General features: G+C 37.4%; 1 protein-coding gene across 3 annotated transcripts in view; it reads right to left on the minus strand.

Moving 5' to 3' along the window:
• Positions 1-17,835, minus strand: part of Ctl1 (choline transporter-like protein 1) — a 290,689-nt gene extending 272,854 nt beyond the window's left edge. For 2 of the 3 annotated variants that reach the window (XM_067151040.2, XM_067151020.2), the window contains exon 1: positions 17,739-17,835. The gene's annotated coding sequence lies outside the window, so the exon portion shown is untranslated. Of the gene's footprint in view, positions 1-17,536; positions 17,601-17,738 lie in introns of those variants that run through there. The other variant, XM_067151031.2, reaches the window with a different exon arrangement.
• Positions 17,836-19,728: the final 1,893 nt, after the last annotated feature.

The raw sequence follows: 19,728 nt of genomic DNA on the forward strand, positions 1-19,728 counted from the left end.
TGTAATGGAACTGACCATTTACATGACAGCCCTTTATGTAACAACGTCAAACATGTTTTATATTTTAACTGCTGGATTATGCTATAATCATTCGAGCCAGGGAACTGTAGTTTTCAAGTGGCAACTATAAAGTGAAGAATGTGAGAGTATGCATATCAAAAGCTGTCTCATGGGGTGGGGGGAAAGCTGTAAATGGATTTCACTGTACTGTCATATAGGTGTACAAAGACATGCAAAGGTGTTCCATTCGTTTTTCAATGTTCAAACAGTACAGGGAATTCCTGGAATATAAATCATATTCTGGAGGTCCGGTTTCTGCACAAACAAATGAGACTGTGTAGAAAGCCGGGGAAAATTTTGCTCATGATAAGCAACAATCATTATTCCTGTTAAGCTTGGTGACTGTAAAGAAACAAGCAGTTTATACATAAGAGAAAAATCAAGACTGAAGATTTGTCAAGACAGCCCCTCAATGAGAGTTGAAGCCCACTCTCCTCATGAAGCTGGGAAGAAATGAGTTCATTGGTGGAGGGGAAGTGAGTAGAAATGGATATAGAAGAGTTGGGACTGAATGAGCAATAATGATTAGGAGTAATGCAACATCTTTAGCTCATATGAAAGGTGTCGGGAAAGACTGTTCCCAAAGAACTATTGGCTTCTGTTGAATGACAACATGCTCATCATGTACTGTATACTGCCTGTGGAGCAGTTTTTAGCTTCAAAGTTGATCTGTGTGCTAATAAAACATTCACCCTATTCCTCAGGTTTGGTTTCCAGAGACTTTTCCTTTTTTCCCCCACAGGTAAAGTGAACTTTGAAAGGCAAGCGATTCAGTGCCATACAGGACACCCAATACATGATAACCAAGAGACTCGAGGAGTTACCCAGTACAGAACTTAGCACATACCTTCTATCACCTACAGTATATGACATATTTAAACAAAGTATTGAAATAAAGTGATATTTTATATGTACGTGGAAAATCTAAACACTTCATTGTTTTGATTTAGTGACTGTTACCTAATTACTGTACTTACGGGGCACACTGTGAACATCTGTATATGGAAAGTACACCATTTATGAAAACAGCTTAGGCATGAGGCAGTATGGTAAAACTTAATTTTCCTCTATACATACCTATGTTAATCATATCAGTAATATAATGAGACAAAATAGTGAGAAAATACCAAAACAATTTAAAGAATTTCATTCTAAGGTATCAAAAAGCCATTAACAAAATTGATCATAAAATTCCTGTCATAATAAAATATTCTGCTGACTTGAAAAAGCTCTATAAATTATCAAAGCCCTCAGCATTTCCTTAACACCTGTAGTCACTCTTCTTAAGAGTTGAGTTCCAGAATACTACTACTACTACTACTACTACTACTACTACTACTACCACCACCACCTAGGGCATCATCTTGCAAGTGATGAGGAAGGACAAGGGGCAGGAGTAACACCTCATTAAAAAATCTGGGTCCAACTGGCTCTGGATGGTAAGACCCAATAAGGGCCCCTGCTTAGGGTTACTGGTGAAACGTGAGCAGCAGTCACAAAGGCAGAACAGGAATCTCAGATTCCAAATGGTGGAGAGAGTGGAACAATCTAGTAGATTAAAACCATGAAGAAGAAAAAAATATTTAAAAATAAAAATGTCAGATAAACAAACCAATCTTATCTTGGAATTTATTTCTTACCATGCACTATGTACAATTTCAATTGTAAAATGGAAAAGTGGTGGTGGTTACTTTTGTTTTAAGAGGAAGTACAACTAGGTAATCATCCTGTCTGAACAAATGAAGTGGAAAAGAAATTTAAAATGAAACAAAATGAACTATTCAACGAAGGAATTTTGAAATGATTTACAAATTACACATGGTAAATTTCATATCTGAGCCTGCATTGTCATTAAGTATTAATTGTGAAATCCTTACATCAAATGTTCCACCTTTACAATACCTTGAATCATCTTTGTTAATAAGACTACATTAAAATATATTGATACATGTTTCGTCCCACTTTCGAGACATCTTCAGTCACAAACAAAAACCATTAAAAATATGGTAAGGATATGATAAAATCATTAGATAAAAAGTCTATGAATCTTATAGCGTGACGTGTTGGTGTAATGTTAAGTCTTGAGTCTTAAAGCTGACATGAACATGAATATGATGTGAATCACAACATCCAAATGTTGCACAGGTTAATATATCTCGACGTCCGTGGATTTCACAGATTTAATACAACATGAGTGGCTTTATAAAATGAATTAATCATGAAGATAACCAAATATTGTAAAAATATTGCACACTTTATTGCTTGTATACATAGACTGTGCCAGATTAATGCCACATTTAAATTAGCTTCATGCAGTAAGTCCAAAAAAAAAAAAAAAAAAAAAGGAAGACTTTTGTTGAATTGCACAAGTTGATCATAGCTGATGTCGACAATACGGGCCAAAAAAAAAAAAGGGGGAAATGAATGAAATGGATAAGTAAAATGTGAAGCATAAAGTGTGATTCCATCTGGTCACTCACCTCCTCACCTCTACCGAACTGTCCAATTCACATTGCATAACTGAGCGCTGTACAAGAAGGTCGTTGAGAATTGACTTGGAGGGGAGGTTGTGGAGAGTTTGAAATAGGGGAGAGGAGCGGGGTAGTAATGCTTTGCTTTGGTGCCTAGTAGTAAAGAATTTAATGATTATCTCTTCGATAAATATGTTAACTTCCTCCGCGGGCCGATGACCTTCGATATTAGGCCCCTTAAAACAACAAGCCCTAAAACAACAAGCAACTTCCTCCGAGACTTCACTCAGATAATGTGCAGGTTATATTTCTAATCAATATTTTCAAAAATTTTCAATAGATTGCCCTTGTTTATTGTTACATGAGAAGAAAGAAGACGCAAAGTTGGCACTAGCAAATCTAGCCGAGACTGCAGCAAAGGTTGGTCTAAAAATAGCCTATAACAAGATGAAGGTAGTGAATACGAAAACCGATTGGAATGTAAAAGGCCAAGTGGTAGAGAGAGTCGACAGCTTCCAGTACCTAGATGAGAACATCACGGGTAAAGTACAAAGCAACTAAAGTACCACAGACAGAGCTCAACAACTGCTGAAACTACGATATGCAGCCATGACTACATATGGAAAGAAGAACCTCTCGAGGAATTCCAAACTGCGACATTACATGATAACCATCAGGAATGCTGCATTATATGCAACTAAGACGCTGACATTGGACAAGAGAGCATGCATACAATTGGAGAAGGAGGAAAAAGAATCTTGAGATATGTATGGGGCACCAAAAAGCAAGGTGAAATCTGGGTACACAGATCAAGGCAGGAGCTATATGAGAGTATAGAACCAATCTCAAGTGTGATAAGAAAGAGAAGGTTAGGATTTGTTGGACATCTAATGAGGATGGATGACAGTAGGCTGACGAAGAAGATATGGAATGCAACCTGCTTAACTGGAAATAGGTGGATGAAGAAAGTCAGAGAAGATTGGGAGACTATTGGCATAAAGGAAAAATATCCACTGATGACAGTACAGGGTAGGTCCAAATACAAAAAGCTCGTGGAAGGTCACAGATGGACAGACACCAGGATCCAGATTCAGATCACGGAAGCAGAGAGAAAGAGGAGGAGTGAAAGAATGAACAGGTATTGAGAAGAAAGAAGACATGCCGAACAAGTCACTCGTGATCCTCAGGGGTCCGTAACGAACCAAAGAGAATAGAAAGCCCTTGTTACTTATTTGGAGAATTTGAAGGTCTTGCTTTATATATGTAAATGTATGATTAGTATCCACCATGTGAGCACCCACTGCCAGGAATCTGCTTTATTTCGATGCATGAACATGTTCCTTATATATGATGGAAAAATTGTCCTACATATATTGCGGGACATTGTTCAGACTCAAATTAATAAACTATGGATCTCTGAAATTTATTACTGACCCTGTTAATAGTGTGCTGATTATAAAAAGATTAGCATTATTGTTTGATGTATTGAAAGAAACTCACATTTTAAAGTTTTTTTTTTTGCTATTTGTTTTACGTCGCACCGACACAGATAGGTCTTATGGCGACGATGGGAGAGGAAAGGTCTAGGAGTGGGAAGGAAGCGGCCGTGGCCTTAATTAAGGTACAGCCCCAGCATTTGCCTGGTGTGAAAATGGGAAACCACGGAAAACCATCTTCAGGGTTGCCAACAGTGGTGTTCGAACCTACTATCTCCCGAATACTGGATACTGGCCGCACTTAAGCGACTGCAGCTATCGAGCTCGGTTTAAGTTTTTTTTTTTTTTTTTTTTTTTTTTATATTTGTGATTTCATAGATTTTGCAATGACTGTGTGTAAAAAGGGCATAAATGTCTTCTTTCTTTTTAATATTATTAGTTAACATCAAGAATGATTTCTTCTCGACTTTCCTAATAATTTTGTCTAGAAACTAACTGTTGAAACCGTTTCTTTTTGCTATTAAATAAATTGTATCCAATTCGTTCTTTCGATCCATGCGCTTCCGGGTGCATGGAATCTTGTCCGATTGCATTCACTGTCTGAGTGCGATTTCTAAATACTTTATATCTAAGTTTATTTGAGTCATTAATGACTGTAATATCAAGAAAATTTAACACCTTATTATTCTAACTTTCAAAAGAAAATTTAATCTGTGAATCCATTTTATTTAATTTAGTAAATTCACAGAGGCTTGCAGACTGAATGCAGAAAGGCATAAAAGTCTATAATGATAATGTAATGTAAATGTATATGTTGCAATACCTCCTCCCCATTAGTAATGCTGTGATCAATTATTGTGAACGTGTCATCCACGTATCTCAACCAAAATATTATCCCTTTGATGTTACTGATTTTCAAGAAAATCCATCTAAATTTCCGCCATAATCCCCAAAGGCCCATGGGAAGACCTTCCTGTTTATAAATTTGACCATTAAAGGCGAAATAATTATTAGCAGTAACGAACTCTAAAATATTAATAAAATCCTCTACCTCTTGTCCATTTAATTAACCGTATTTGAATGGATTGTTCTTTACTAGTCTCATCATTTTTGATACCGGAATATTAGGGAACATATTTTTGACACCAAATGACACCATCTTCTGGTCCGAGTGCATGTTTAAATCTTTTGTCAGATCACAAAATTCCTTGCAATTCTTAATAGACTTAGTACTCTCAAATCTATAATGCTCTTTTTTTTTTATTGTGTATAAATTTAGATGTTTTGTATTGTACCATGATGCTATCCCTAAAGTAGAAATATTAATTAATAATTAATTAATAGAGAAATGTACACTCAAGTTTGCATATAATTAAATTTCACATTTCAGTCTTTGCTATAGTCTGTAATTGTCCTGGTTCTTTTCGTGCATGTTATGATGTGATATCTACTACACTTCTGTCCACACAAAGTACAGTACACTTACAATCTTCGTCTGGCTCATGGAACTTCTTGTTTACGCATATCTTGTGGTGAAACCCGTATATGGAAAGTTGTGTTATGATATGGTGCTACGTGTTGCACTCTCTAATCCATCTATTGTCCGTCATCACCGGTGAAGCGTAGAAGTCGAGGTCAATTTCACTTTTCTTCTTTTCCCTGATGTTTACTAGTGCCCTGCTTGCTTCCGTTGATTGTAGGTAGAATTGTGATCGTATGTCTTCTATGAAATACGTCTCCCGCATCATTTCGTATACCATCCAGGATGGCGCTGTCTTTCCAACTCGGGTAATCCTCTTCATGAACATTGCCTTTATTTTTTCTATTCTCATCAGGTCTCCGGTCTTCAGCTTTTCCCACACGATCTCAATTCCATATGTTATCACTGGCACTACTGTCGTCTTGAAAAGTCTCATCGCCGTGCTAATTGATAGGTATGATATGTTTTGAATACTGTATGAGGCTCTAATTACTGCTGCCATTCTTTCTTGAATATGTATACCAAAGGATGCCGCCGTTGTCTGTAGTGTTATTCCCAAATATTTGAATTTCGTACCTTTTGTAATGGCCTTTGGTGTAATGTTATGTTGTCTTTGGGAGTTGATTTTCCACCTTTTCTGAAGGTCATTTGTACTGTCTTTTCTTCATTTATCTGTAGGCTGTTTTCCTCCGCCCAGGTCTCTAGTTTGCGGACTGCTCTTAGCACATCCTCCTTTTCTTTCGCTCCGATCACCATGTTGTCTGCGTATAGGATCAGCTCTGCTTTTGATCCTTCCTCTACTATGTGGTTCACATCTGCTGCGTAAATGTTGAAAAGTGTGGGACTCATGGGATCCCCTTGCATAACTCCGTTTGTATTATGTCTTCAGAAATTTCTACATTTTTGTTTATTCGGATTATGTTCCTCTGTAGACATGCTTCAATTATTCTCACTAGTAGGTCTCTTTCGCCGATTGTCCATTTCATTTTCTCGATTAGCTTCCGCATGTTGATTGAGTTGAACGCCTTCTGGAAGTCAACAAAGACTGCGTGATATTTCCCTCCTTTGTGTTCCAAGGCTTCTTCTACCTGATTTATTAAGTATTTCACTGCCTGGACCGTGCTTCTGCCTTTCATAAAACCGAATTGATTTTCTGGAATGTGCCCATTGAAGGCTTCTAGTAATCTTTCATTTAGTATCTTCGTGAAAACTTTAAAGGATGCGTTTTCTAGTGCTACTCCTCTAAATGAGTCTAGTGATGTTCTGCTCCCTTTCCTTTGAAAAGTATCTTTAGAGTCGCTGTGTTCCATCCCTCTGGTATTTTCCCAGTCTGTATACATTTGTTCTTAAGTCTTTCCACAATTTTTCCATCTCGCCGAGTGAGTCTTTTAAGTGTTCCATGCAAATTTTGTCTGGTCCTGCGGATTTCTTGTTTCTGCCTCCTTGTATTGCTTTCCTAATTTCATACATTGTTATTGGGTCCAGAGCATGTGTGGGTTCTGCTGTTTCTATGTCATATGCTTGTTTCAGCCCTTCCTTATTCAGTATGTTCGAGAAATGATGTTCCCAGTTCTGCATATGAATTTCTCCTGTTGCGATTGACGTCCTTTTCAGCGCTATGTATGGGTCTGATTTTGCTTCCTGGGCTTGTTTTCTTCCTTGTTTCTCTGTATATTCTTCTTTTTTATTAGTTCTTTATACTTTTTCCTTTTTTTCAGCATATGTTGTTAGGTCTTCTGGGCGTCTGTACAATTTTGTTGCATTCAGGGCCTTTAGAGTTGCTTTTCTTTCCTTGTAACATTCTTGGTCAAACCAGGCTTGTGCGTGTCTTCTTTCCTTTACTATTATAGCTTTCATTATTACTTTGTTGGCTTCATCTAGTCTTTCTTCTTCTATTAGGTTTCTCGTTTTCCCAATGTTTTCCTTGTTTTCTTCTATTGTTTCCCGCTGTATTTTCTTGGTATATATACTTGGTCTTTATGCTTCCTCCCTCTTTTGTTGGATTTCCATGCGTAGGCATGTCATTATAGGTATGAGTTACCTTATTGGTGCTGCCGATGAGTTCCATAGGCCTTCTTGTTTACATAACTGTAGTTGTACACCTCTAAAAAATACTAGGTCGATGGCACTATGACCGTTCTGTGCAAAGTAGGTTGGTGTCTCTTTTCTGTTCGCTATTCTGAAGCCTTCTTCTTCTAGTGTCTCGAGAAGAATGCAAGTTTTGGTATTTTCTTTGTCTATCCTGCAGTTAAAATCTCCAGCAAGTATTACATTCCTTTCTGCTTTCGTTTGTTCTATGGCTATAGATATTTTATCCATTATGTTTTCTATAGGTGTATTTGGCAGAATATAAATTCCTATTATCGTAATTTCTGATGTGATTATTGTGACCATGTTTTCCTCCTTGATTATGATATCTCATTTTTTATAAAAAGCTTGATCCATTTTGGTGTCAGACATGGATTATTTCTAAAATATGTGACACAATTACTTTTAGACGAACGTTTTAATTATTCAAAGTGAATTTAGTATATGTACTTATTTTATTCAATATTTTTTGTCCTGTAATCATTATGCAACCACAGTATCAACACCATTAAGTGTTCATCAATACGTTTCATGTAATTTGTTAAGATTTCTCAGACCAGTGTGTGTTTTAAGATTGAACGAGGCCTGAGAGTGGAAAAATTAGAAGAGCTAAAAGAAATGTGATTAGAAGGAACAATATCAATATATAAGTAATAATAATAACAACGTAAACGTTTCCACCTTTTCAATACTAATTTTGTGAATATATTTTAGTATTGAAAAGGTGGAAACGTTGTTATTATTATTACTTATATATTATTCTCAGTTCAATAGGCCTGGATGTTCTTGCCTGGATGACAACTAAGTCTGTAGGTCGACTACTCATCTCTATCATCAACAGCCTGTCACTGATGTGATAAGTGTTTATTACATTAAATGAGAACTTTGCACTTATGATTAGTGCTACTCCGTTCAATCCAGATACTTCTCCTCCGCTGTGAATAACTCTGAATTCCTCTGAGTAGAAGTCTCCATTACCCTGCTATCTTGTTTTGCATATATTTAGAATATTGATATTGTTAATGGTTATGAATTTCATGTTTTTGGTCCGTTCTGCTCCGTAACTTGTTATGGGTACGTAATACATCTTGTACATAGTATCCTTTGCATCCATTGGCACATCTTTGTCCCATAACCTGTTTCTTACACTATGATAGAAACAACTTCCAGCTTGAATCCTTTTACTAATCGTTTTCTTCAGTTCGTGAACACGTTCTTTCAACTGATTACAGAAGTCAGCACTAACGTGTATATCAGACAGGAGCAATGTGGGTGGAAGGGAACCCTTATTTCCCATCAGCACTCCAGCCATGCCTACGATATTATTAAGACCTAAACTCTTGGGCAAGGGCATAACTGAAAGAAATACAGTATTGAAGAAACCACAAAGAGTTGTTGTTGCATTGTGCACAGGGGTTTAGGACCTCTTGATCATCATTCCTATGAACTATGAAGATTTTGTTTCTTCTTCTTCTTCTTCTTCTTCTTCTTCTTCTTCTTCTTCTTCTTCTTATTATTATTATTATTATTATTATTATTATTATTATTATTATTATTATTATTATTATTATTATTATTACAGTAGAGTCCCGCTCATCCGACCTTCGCTTATCCGACATTCCGTGTTATCTGACACTGGTAGACTTAATTTGAACTTTTGGTGGAGACTAAATTCAGGGACACCCGGTGTGGAGGGTGCGACCGTGGGTCAAGCACTGGCCTGACCGCTGGCGGTAGGACCGGGTTTTCTCTCAAGGACAGGTGCAGCGAGTCTTCAGCCATTGTTCATTGTAGTATTGGTTGGGTGCGGATGTTATAGTTTTCATATCCTCTGTGAGTATGGCAAGTAAACGGAAGAAAGTGATTGTTTCTATGGAAGACAAGTTGAGTGCATTAAAGAGACTGGACAAAGGGGAAACTCTTCAAACGTGGCTTCAGATTATGGTGTTGGACGTGTTTCAGTGGGAGACTGGAAAAAAGGGAAGAAATTGAAAAGTGGTGCTCTACCAGAGCAACAAGGGATGCAATGAAAATTAGAAAAACAATGAAAAAATGTGAGTACAAAAAAGTAAGTGAAGCGCTTCTTTGGTTCACTCAACACTGGGAAAAGGGCCTGCCAATATCTGGCCCCAATCTGCAAGAAAAGGCGGTGTATTTCCAGAAGGAGTTTAATAAAGGGGACCCTAATTTTACTGCCAGTGCGGGGTGGCTTGATCGGTGGAAGAAACGGTATGGCATTTGGCAGCTTAATATCTGTGGAGAAAAACTGTCAGCTAAATCCGATGAGGTTGTGAAATTTAAAAAGGAATTTCAAGAAATAAGTCTTGCTGGAGGATTAACCGGTGATCAGATTTTTAATTGTGATGAGACTGGGTTAAATTTCAAGATGCTGCCATCAAAAACTCTCGCAGCCCAAGCCGAGACGTCTGCACCTGGCTAGCGTAGTAAGAAAAGAGTTACTGTTCTTGCCTGTAGTAATGTTACTGGGAACTTAAAAGCAAAATTGCTTATGATCGGTAAAGCAAAGAAGCCTAGGGCTTTTAAAAACATGTCTGTTAATGCTCTTCCAGTCCATTACACGAATCAGAAGGCTGCCTGGATGTCTGCTGACATCTTTAAAGAATGTTTTTTTTTTACACAGTTTGTTCCAGATGTAGAAAAATTTCTTGCTTCGAACAATCTTCCAAGAAAAGCGCTTCTTCTACTAGACAACGCCCCATCACACCCAAATGAAGAGCTTAGAAGTGGTGACATCAAAGTCATGTTCCTCCCTACTAACGTGACGTCATTATGCCAGCCAATGGACCAAGGTGTGCTGGTAACATTGAAGAGGAAATATCGGCAGAAACTCCTTTCATCCCTGATAGAGGAAATAGACAATGGCAACGACATGATAGAAAAGTTAAAACGAATCAATATGAAAGATGTGGCATACTGGATAGCACAGTCTTTGAAAGAAGTTGAAACAACAACATTAGCAAAGTCTTGGAACAAATTGTTGAGTGAGGATGAACATCGAAAGGAGGTGGTACAAGAAATAATGGAAAATATTGTGCCGCTACTGAATTGCATTCCTGGCTGTGAGGATGCTACGACTGAAGATGTAAGTGGTGTGCACAAGATCAGCTGTTTGAACTAAGTGACCCTGATATTATTGATTTTGTGCATGCTAATGGGAATGAGGATGATGATGAAGAAGAACGAGGCATTGCAGAACAAGAGGAGAAAACGATGACTCACAGTGAAGGATTAAGTGCATTGGAAATGGCATTAACCTACGTTGAACAACAGCCGGAAGCAAGCGCAACAGAGGTGCTGGTTTTTGCGTCAATTGCGGGATCTCACAGCAAGAAAACGTGGATCAGCAGGCAAGCAGACATTGTTGACAAGTTTCTTTACGTAAGACATTTAGAATGCTTTCATTCAATACTGCATGTACTGTACAATTGAACTGATAATTCAATAAATAGAGTACCATAAAACATACCATTGTTTTAGTACTGGAGTACAGCCTTCCTGTTTGTTTCAGTTCATTTTCAAAGTTGTTCTGTATTATCCGACATTTTCGGTAATCCGACATACTCCAAGTCCCATTTAGGTCGGATAATCGAGACTCTACTGTATTATTATTGTTATTATTATTATTATTACTATTATTATTATTATTATTATTATTATTATTATTATTATTATTATTATTATTATTATTATTATTATTGTTATATTCCATCAGAAGACACCCCATCCCCTATCACAGGTGGTCTGCTGCTTTGGAGAGGTGGACTCCTACTGCTCGCATATCTTCCTCATAGTGTCCACAGAAATGTTCTCTCAAGTTTCCCTGACTTTCCCTGCCCTACTAAGAAAAATTTCCCTGACTCACGAAAACTGAGTGACAAGTTAATTTGCCAAACAACATCTTTTACAAAGAACAAAAAAGGAAATTCCAGCCTCTACCATTCCCACAGCTGGCCTAATTCTCTCTCCACTTCCTTTTTTTCAATTATTTATGGAAAAACAATTAGGCCTACGTTGATGGCACTTTATATATAAACAAACTGATTAAAGGTAACATGTAGGCATAACATCTACCTTTATCTTATCATTTCCCAGGAACAAAGTACCAGTACAACTAACTTATTAATGGAGTAATTCAAATATGAAAATAAAAATATACCACAGCAATCTAATACTATTTCATGTGGATTTAAAACACTCTTGAGATCAAAAGCAATTAACTTGTGTTTCTATTTTAGGTAATAATAATAATAATAATAATAATAATAATAATAATAATAATAATAATAATAATAATTTCGTGTGGCTATTACTAGCCGAGTGCAGCCCTTGTAAGGCAGACCCTCCAATGAGGGTGGGCGGCATCTGCCATATGTAGGTAAGTGCGTGTTATTGTGGTAGAGGATAGTGTTATGTGTGGCGTGTGAGTTGCAGGGATGTTGGGGACAGCACAAACACCCAGCCCCTGGGCCACTGGAATTAACCAATGAAGGTTAAAATCCCCGACCCGGCCGGGAATCGAACCCGGGACCCTCTGAACCAAAGGCCAGTACGTTGACCGTTCAGCCAATGAATCGGACTCTATTCTAGGTGAATGTAATGAATTCCTATTAGTCTAGGTCTATATTCAAAACAATTTTCAAATTTGAAGACAAATCAGTCATAGGCACCATAGGTTTCTGACTCTGAAATCTTCTGAGGAAAGATTCAACATCTGACAAAATACTTCTAAAAGCACTTAATTTGAGTAGTGGATTCTTCACAGCTTCTCTAAGGTATTGAAGGTTTTTATTTTTTATTTTTTTTTCAGTGTACTCTTTCACAAATTTGTCAATGTGATCATATATTTTAAGTGCTTGATCAACACAGCGTTCATTTTCCAACCATCTTATTGCAGTGAACTTGTAAGGAAATGGGGTGCTTGTTGTTATATATGTATATTTAGCACATCAAGCAGTGCTATCTTTAAAAAGACTGTACAGAGACCTGAAAAATGAGAAAGGTCCCAGTCAATTTTGGAGATCCCAGAGATCCCAGTTTTTATGGCTCCATTCACTGTATGCAAAATGCATATGCCTATATCAAGAAGAGATTTGCCCTCAGGGTTTAGCACTTGCAAATGATTTTCAAGTTTTTAAATAAAACTGAGGTTAACATTCAGCCCATCCATTGAGACTTGCAAAATATTTCCTAAAGGTAGGGAGAGACAAAGTGCTGTGTGCAAATTCAAGGAGGCAGGTCAAACTGTTTTAAAACCAAGAGCAGAGTCCAACAAGGAAGTTGTCCATCACCACTTCTCTTCATTACTGTAATGGATGAGGTAACAAAAGCAGTGAAAATGAAGGATCAAACAACAAATGCACTTGTATTTGCTGATGATGTTATGCTATGGGGTGAGACAGAAGCAGAAGTTCAAGCTAAACTAGATCTTTGGCAAGAAGAATTTGAAAGAATGGGAATGATCATCAACCGAACTAAAACCGTCGGTTTAGTGATGAGTCGAAATCCTGAAGCAGTCCATTGCGAGTGCAAAATGATGAAGCAGACATTATCAATAACTTCAAATACTTAGGGAGCTTTGTTTCTTCTGACAATACCACAAATCAAGAAATTGGCAATAGAATACAAGCTGCATCAAAATTCTACCATTCCGTTCATCAATTACTTTGGGATGACTCATTTCCCCATGCTTGCAAGCTCACGCTGTACAAAACATATCTTGTACCAATTCTAACATACGGACTGGAAGCAGCAACGTTGACTAAATCTGCACAAAGTTACCTACAGGCCACTGAAATGTAATTCCTTCGGTCATGTCTCCAAAAGACAAGGAGAGACAAAATAAGGAATGAAAGTATTCGGCGACAACTTGGATTGAACAGGAACCTGTTGGAAACCTTAGAATTAAGCATATTACGATGATATGGACATATGAGAAGGATGGCTCCAATTAGGACTCCATGAACATACTATTAAAGGAATGTTGTTGGTAAGAGGCCCAGAGAGAGGCCTCGTGATAGTTGGGAAAAGCAAATTTTCAAAGACCTTGCCAAACGTGATGTAAATTTGCAGCAAAAGGTAGAACAAAAGCTGTAGAGGACAAGATGAACTGGAAGAGGCTCGTAAACACCCACACCCGGTTTGCTGGAGTAGAAAATCGATGATTATGATGATGATGATGATGATGATGATGATGATGATGATTATGATGATGATGGAGAGTCCATGTACAGACCCAACCAATAAGTGATCCGCAGTTGCCCTTACACTATTCCAATACCTTGTTGCAACTTTTTGAAGATTTACATCCCTAAACCTTACAAGTCTATTTGTCCTCTTTGGACGAATTTGTTAAACGATTCATCAAAACAAACAATGTAGTCAGAGCACCGTTTTAAGTCATTTTGCAAACTTTCATTAAAATATGGGGCTAATCCATTATTTATAACATAGGAAGCCATAGTCTTGCCCATAGTAAAGTTTTAAGCAATTTTACTGTCTGGGAACATTATTTTGAATGCTTCAGGGGTTTCATCGCAAGAGTTGAGAGACATCTTTCCAGTGACAACCTGGAGAGCCCATATGGCTTCAGCCAATGTGACATCATCTTCATTCGCACTGAAGGTCTTCAAACTTGTTTGACTTGTTCCTGATACTGTTAATTCCTTTGTAACTTTGGCTCTGTATCTTCAAGTGGAGATGGTGTAGAGGTACTCTTTGGAAAGAAAGAAATTGTTGGCTGGGAAGACTTAGCTTTTATGTACTTTATATAGTTGGTCCTTTAGTATGAGAAGTTGCTGCTTGTTTACTCATATTACTAAACTTGGATGATTTACAACACACTTCACAATATGCTGAAGTTGCATCATTTACTAATATGTCCAACCAACCACTCAGTTTGGGAAACACTTCACTGTCTAGCCAAAGTTTAGTCTATTAAATGTACACTGCTTGTTAGCCATTGTCATGAGTTTCAAGAAAGCATCCTAGAACTGAAATAAAAAAGAATAATATAAAAATGGTTGAAAGAAATGACACAAGGGCACAACAAAAATTGCAGGATTGTTGTGCACTTCTTGTGAAAAAATACCTGGAAAAAAAAAATGCTACAAAAGCCTGGGTTACAACAGGCTGGAGCCTAAAAATATCCCCGACTTTCCAGATTTTTTGTCTATTTCTCTGACTTTCCAGAATGTGGACACTATGTTCCCACAGGTGGTACATCCATCCACTGCTTCCTGGGCTGTCCTTGGAGTTATCATTTGTGTAGGCCGAATGCAAGGCCCTCTTTGTGATCGAATCCAGGTCAGCAATTGCCATGTGGTCAAATCAATGAAGCCTGGGTTCTCTCAACTTGTCTGGTATTGGGAGTATTCTGGACATCTTTGTTCTTAACATGGTTCAGCCACAATACTCCCAACGAACATCAAAGCATCCCCATATAGTGTGCAGCATCTGCTCATCGCGCTTCGTCACAGGGCAACATTCGGCTCCACAGAGCACCACTGGATGGATATATATGATAAATCTTTGATCTGAAGCATAATGTGATATTACACAGGACACCTATAACATGACACCATTTAAACCACACAGCCCTGATGCGATCTATTATGTCTAGTGATGAGTCACCATCGGTTGTCATCTCGGAGCCTAGGTACTGGTTGAAAAGATAAATGAAATTCACACACAACATATTTTCTTCAACTCACCTCATATTTAACCAAATTAACATCACAACTGTCGAAGGGACATAACACGACAAGCTCTACACAACCTCGTATAGTTTCCTTTCGACTTTTAATACAAAAAGCTACAAGAGACATAACACCACAAGCTCTACTCAACCTCACACATTTTCCTTTCGACTTTTAATACAAGAAGCTACAACCACGTCTACCAGCTAATTATAAAAATAGATACATTTCTGACGAGTACTTGTCCTCGCTCCTAAGTGCTTCCAGAAGTTTGTCGTATTATCTTTTTCTATATATATATATATAAAAAATTAACATGTTACTACCACTAAGAGTGACTTTTTTCCTAAATGATTATGCTATTATAAGCTCCTTATGCCATCTCCAGAATAAGGCACCATATTTACCAAATTTTATTTCAGTGCAGCAATTAACGTATTATTGTTGAACTTCTAACTAACCACTTGTTACCACATTTAAAAAACGAGACATTTGCAAAGATCTACAATAAGGATTGATTATAAGACTTTATCATAAGAGTACTTATAACTACTACCGTATATTATACTTGCTAGTCATTTTATACACATTTGTACCGAAAACAGTATCCTCTTATTTAGGTATAAGAACAATCAGGATCCTGATCTATCTTTCTTTCAGGTATGAGATTTTTAGGCTGATGATGCCCTCATTATGGGTTAAACATGTCCCTATATGTAATATGTTAAGAACTATTTCTTAAATTTAAATAAAAAACTCTTATGTATTGAACAGGTGGAATTTATAATCTAGTATTATTATTTGACTTTAAGTACATTTCAATACGGACCATAACATGAGATTTGTAATGTGCAGCGTAATACTGTTCGTTAAAAGTGAGAAAATGTGTGGTTTTTTATTTGAATCGAGTATTTCATACAAAACCCTTGCTTTTAATCGCGCCATTCCTACTGATATCATTGTAATGACCAATGTTCATTTCAGTTGGGAAAGCCACTAAGACAGTATTTCTGAGTATGTAAAAAGGCAAGTGGAGAGTGAGTGTCTCCCATTATAATAAAAAGTCCCAAACCTGATTGTGACTGATGGTAGGCAAGAGGGCTTACCATTACAATGAAAATTCCCTAACCCAGTCTTCATATGAGAAAAGACGTTTGGCGACTTCCCCACCGTGTTTCTAGAGTAAAGTTAAGAGCTATGCAATTTAATACAATCTTGCTCACAATGTGTACACTACCTAACCTAGAATTCTGTATACAATGTAGAATTCCGCAGTGAAGCACGGGTACAGACAGAAAATCAAAGGTTGACTGGATCCTAATATGGTTTTATAAGTCGGAAAGTGCTTCTTCTCCTTCCTTATATATATTAAATATACTGTATTTTCTTTCCCTGAAATATCCATGTCATGCACTAGAGCTGGAGGTAACTCGCCCACCTCCTTGCCACAATAACTAGAGGGCATAATCGATTTCAAAGCTATTCTCAATACAGGCACAAATCTGAAGAATTTAGTTCTTCCAACCTGCTGCAATTATGTTAGCAATAGATATTATTTACTTTACTCCAAGTCATGACACCACCTACCAGCACATTATCATTCCTTTCTAGAGATAAAATACTTTATCTCCTGTTGAAATGCAATGGCATATGGATTTTAGTGCCGGGAGTGTCCGAGGACAGGTCTTTGTATTTGACACCCGTAGGCGACCTGCGCGTCAGATACACCCCGCCCCCGTGTCAGCGAAATTAACCAATTATGGTTAAAATTCCCGACCCTGCCGGGAATCGAACCCGGAATCCCTGTGACCAAAGGCCAGCACGCTAACCATTTAGCCATGGTACTTCACCAGACAATTCCTGTAATAGATGTTCTGCTTACTCAGCTATCAATGAGAAATGTAGGCCTACAACTTGCTCGAAAGTAATTAATATGAAGCACAAACAATTCCGTACAAATGCACATTTTTAACATAAATGCATATTGTTCAATATAGCATAGCGTCGCTATAAAGGTCGCAATGAAAAGCTTTAGGTTCCCTCACGCACATATGTTAATCGTACCGGTACACCATTATGCGGTTAGGAATAAGGATAAGTTACTTACTCCCACTGGGTCAAATAAAAGTCCTTGATCAATGCCTTGCAGAATGGAAAAATCTATGTAAATGTTTAGGATATAAAACGATCTTCGAAGGCATATTTAAAAAAAACTGAGAGAGAGAGAGGGAACGAAAACTCTACAAACTATTCAAGAATCCTCTGACAAAGAAATAAACTAATTACCAGCACATGAACAAAATTATTACACAACACAAGGTAGAGAAACGTTTCGAAATATGATCAAAACACCTCAGCAGAACACGTTTTGTTAAAAAAACAATCCTTATCTTATATACATATGGGTTAATCGCGTACAAGGAGTGATGACAATACAAATAAAAACCACCAATGCCTTTCAAATAACTGAGAAGAAAGAACGTCATACTTCTAACAGCGACAACACGGGTTATTTATCCCCTCAGTTTTCTGGTTAAAATTAAATTCAGAGGCACACAGAATAAGTCAGAATATATTGAGCGTTGTTTACAAACAGAAGTAGAGCCAACCCTGGAATAGTGGAGTCCTCCTAAATCTAAAAAGACCAAATATTGTCTAAACTTCTTGCATTCAGGTAATCTAAGAAAACGTTAAAAAAAGTATTACTTAAACCATTATAATTGGTCAAAAAAGACAGAATAATGTCTGAATGTAAAAAAAACAAACGAAAATCAGTCCAGTTTTGTAGTCGATTTAACATGTATATGTTGGCTGTCACGAACGCCTAAGAGGGGGACACGCCCTCAGAATTCGAACCTTGCGCACATAGTATATGCCATATACCCTTTGCTGGCGCCAACCATTTAACTGTAGGTATTACCTATAGTTCAATGGCGCAAACTGATCAGTAGTCATTGACGTTTTCGAAAGATTTCGAAGTGACAACGTCTATAAAATCAGGCTAAATAATAATATTATTGGTTTTACGTCCCACTAACTACGGTTTTCGGAGATGCCGAAATGTTGTCCCGCAGGAGTTCCTTTACTTGCCAGTAAATCTACTGACGTATTTGAGCGCCTTCAAACAACACCGGGCTGAGCCAGATCGAACTCACCAACTTGAGGTCAGAAGGCCAGTACTCTACCCAATTCCTGCAGCAGTTTAGTAGGTAGGCCTCAGTGGCGTATCCTGGAATCTCCACCGAGGCATGCAACTAGTAACCATGCAGTAACACAATGTATAAGTAAATTTCAATTCTATTTACTCTAATTACATGTAGGTGAACTCGACCCTGCGATTCTTTTTGCAGAATTCCTTGGTGACATCACTGTTGAGGTCCTCACGAGTTTTCATCTCAACTAGAAGATCCTTCTCTATAGACATCATTTCCAATGCAGAGAGACGACTTTGACTTTGAGAATTGTGGACGAAAGATTTTATTTGCTTTAGTGCTGAGAAAGAGCGTTCTACAGATGATGATGTAGCAGGAATAGTTGTAATCATTGTGCACAACTTATAAAGCTTGGGAAGACCGCTGTGGAGACCACTGGTCAAAAGAAATTTTTAGATTTGAGTCACAGTCTTATCTTTGAAGTGTTCAGAAGTGAACATTGTCGTCAATTTGGATTTAAGTCGTACTATATCAAAATATTTTCCATAAACTTCAATCAATTTACTGAATTGCTCTTCAGGAAAATTGCCAGAAAAAGGTGAAAATTTACAATCAAGCATTTCAATGAAGGATATATCTCCTAATGAACACAAATGATAATTTAACTGTGCTAGAATAATACCATGTATTTCCAGGTAAACCCTCCTATACTCATCTTTAACCGAAAATGAAGTTTCTTCCTTTCTTCTCTTCCTTGGTGGATCAAATTTCTCTTCTGTTCTGTCCCAGATGTTAGCAAATCCACTGTTTTGCATTATATATACTTTAGTTTCTAAAGAATTCACTTCTCTGGTGCAATATGCAATGTCTAGGGTCTTAGATTGAAGGATGGTATATGTAACATCAGTCAATGAAAATATTTCATTAAAAACGTTCAGAAGAAAATTGAACTGAAATTGTATTAACTTCATGAGAAACTCGCTTGCCTCATTAATTGTATTTTTTCCCAATTCCCAGGTTCCTCCAAAATAATTTCGTAAAGCTCTTGAAGAGGAGCACGATATTCCGCGATGGTCTGTACTAAACGGCTAGAATAGTTCCACCTTGTTGGAGCTAGTTTAGGAAACCTTTTCTTAAGGATAATGTCCAACAGATTAGTTCTCTTAGAAGAATTGCTAAAAAATGTTGCAAAGCCACTCATCGTTGCGAAGAATATAAAACATTCTTTTATGCATGACACGGCTTGAGAGAGGACTAAATTAAGCTTGTGAGCATAGCAGTGGGTGAATACAGACTCAGGAACTACTTCTTTTAATTTAGCTTGCA

This window comes from Anabrus simplex, chromosome 1, assembly GCF_040414725.1.
Source record: "Anabrus simplex isolate iqAnaSimp1 chromosome 1, ASM4041472v1, whole genome shotgun sequence".
Classification (NCBI taxonomy): Eukaryota; Metazoa; Arthropoda; class Insecta; order Orthoptera; family Tettigoniidae; genus Anabrus; species Anabrus simplex.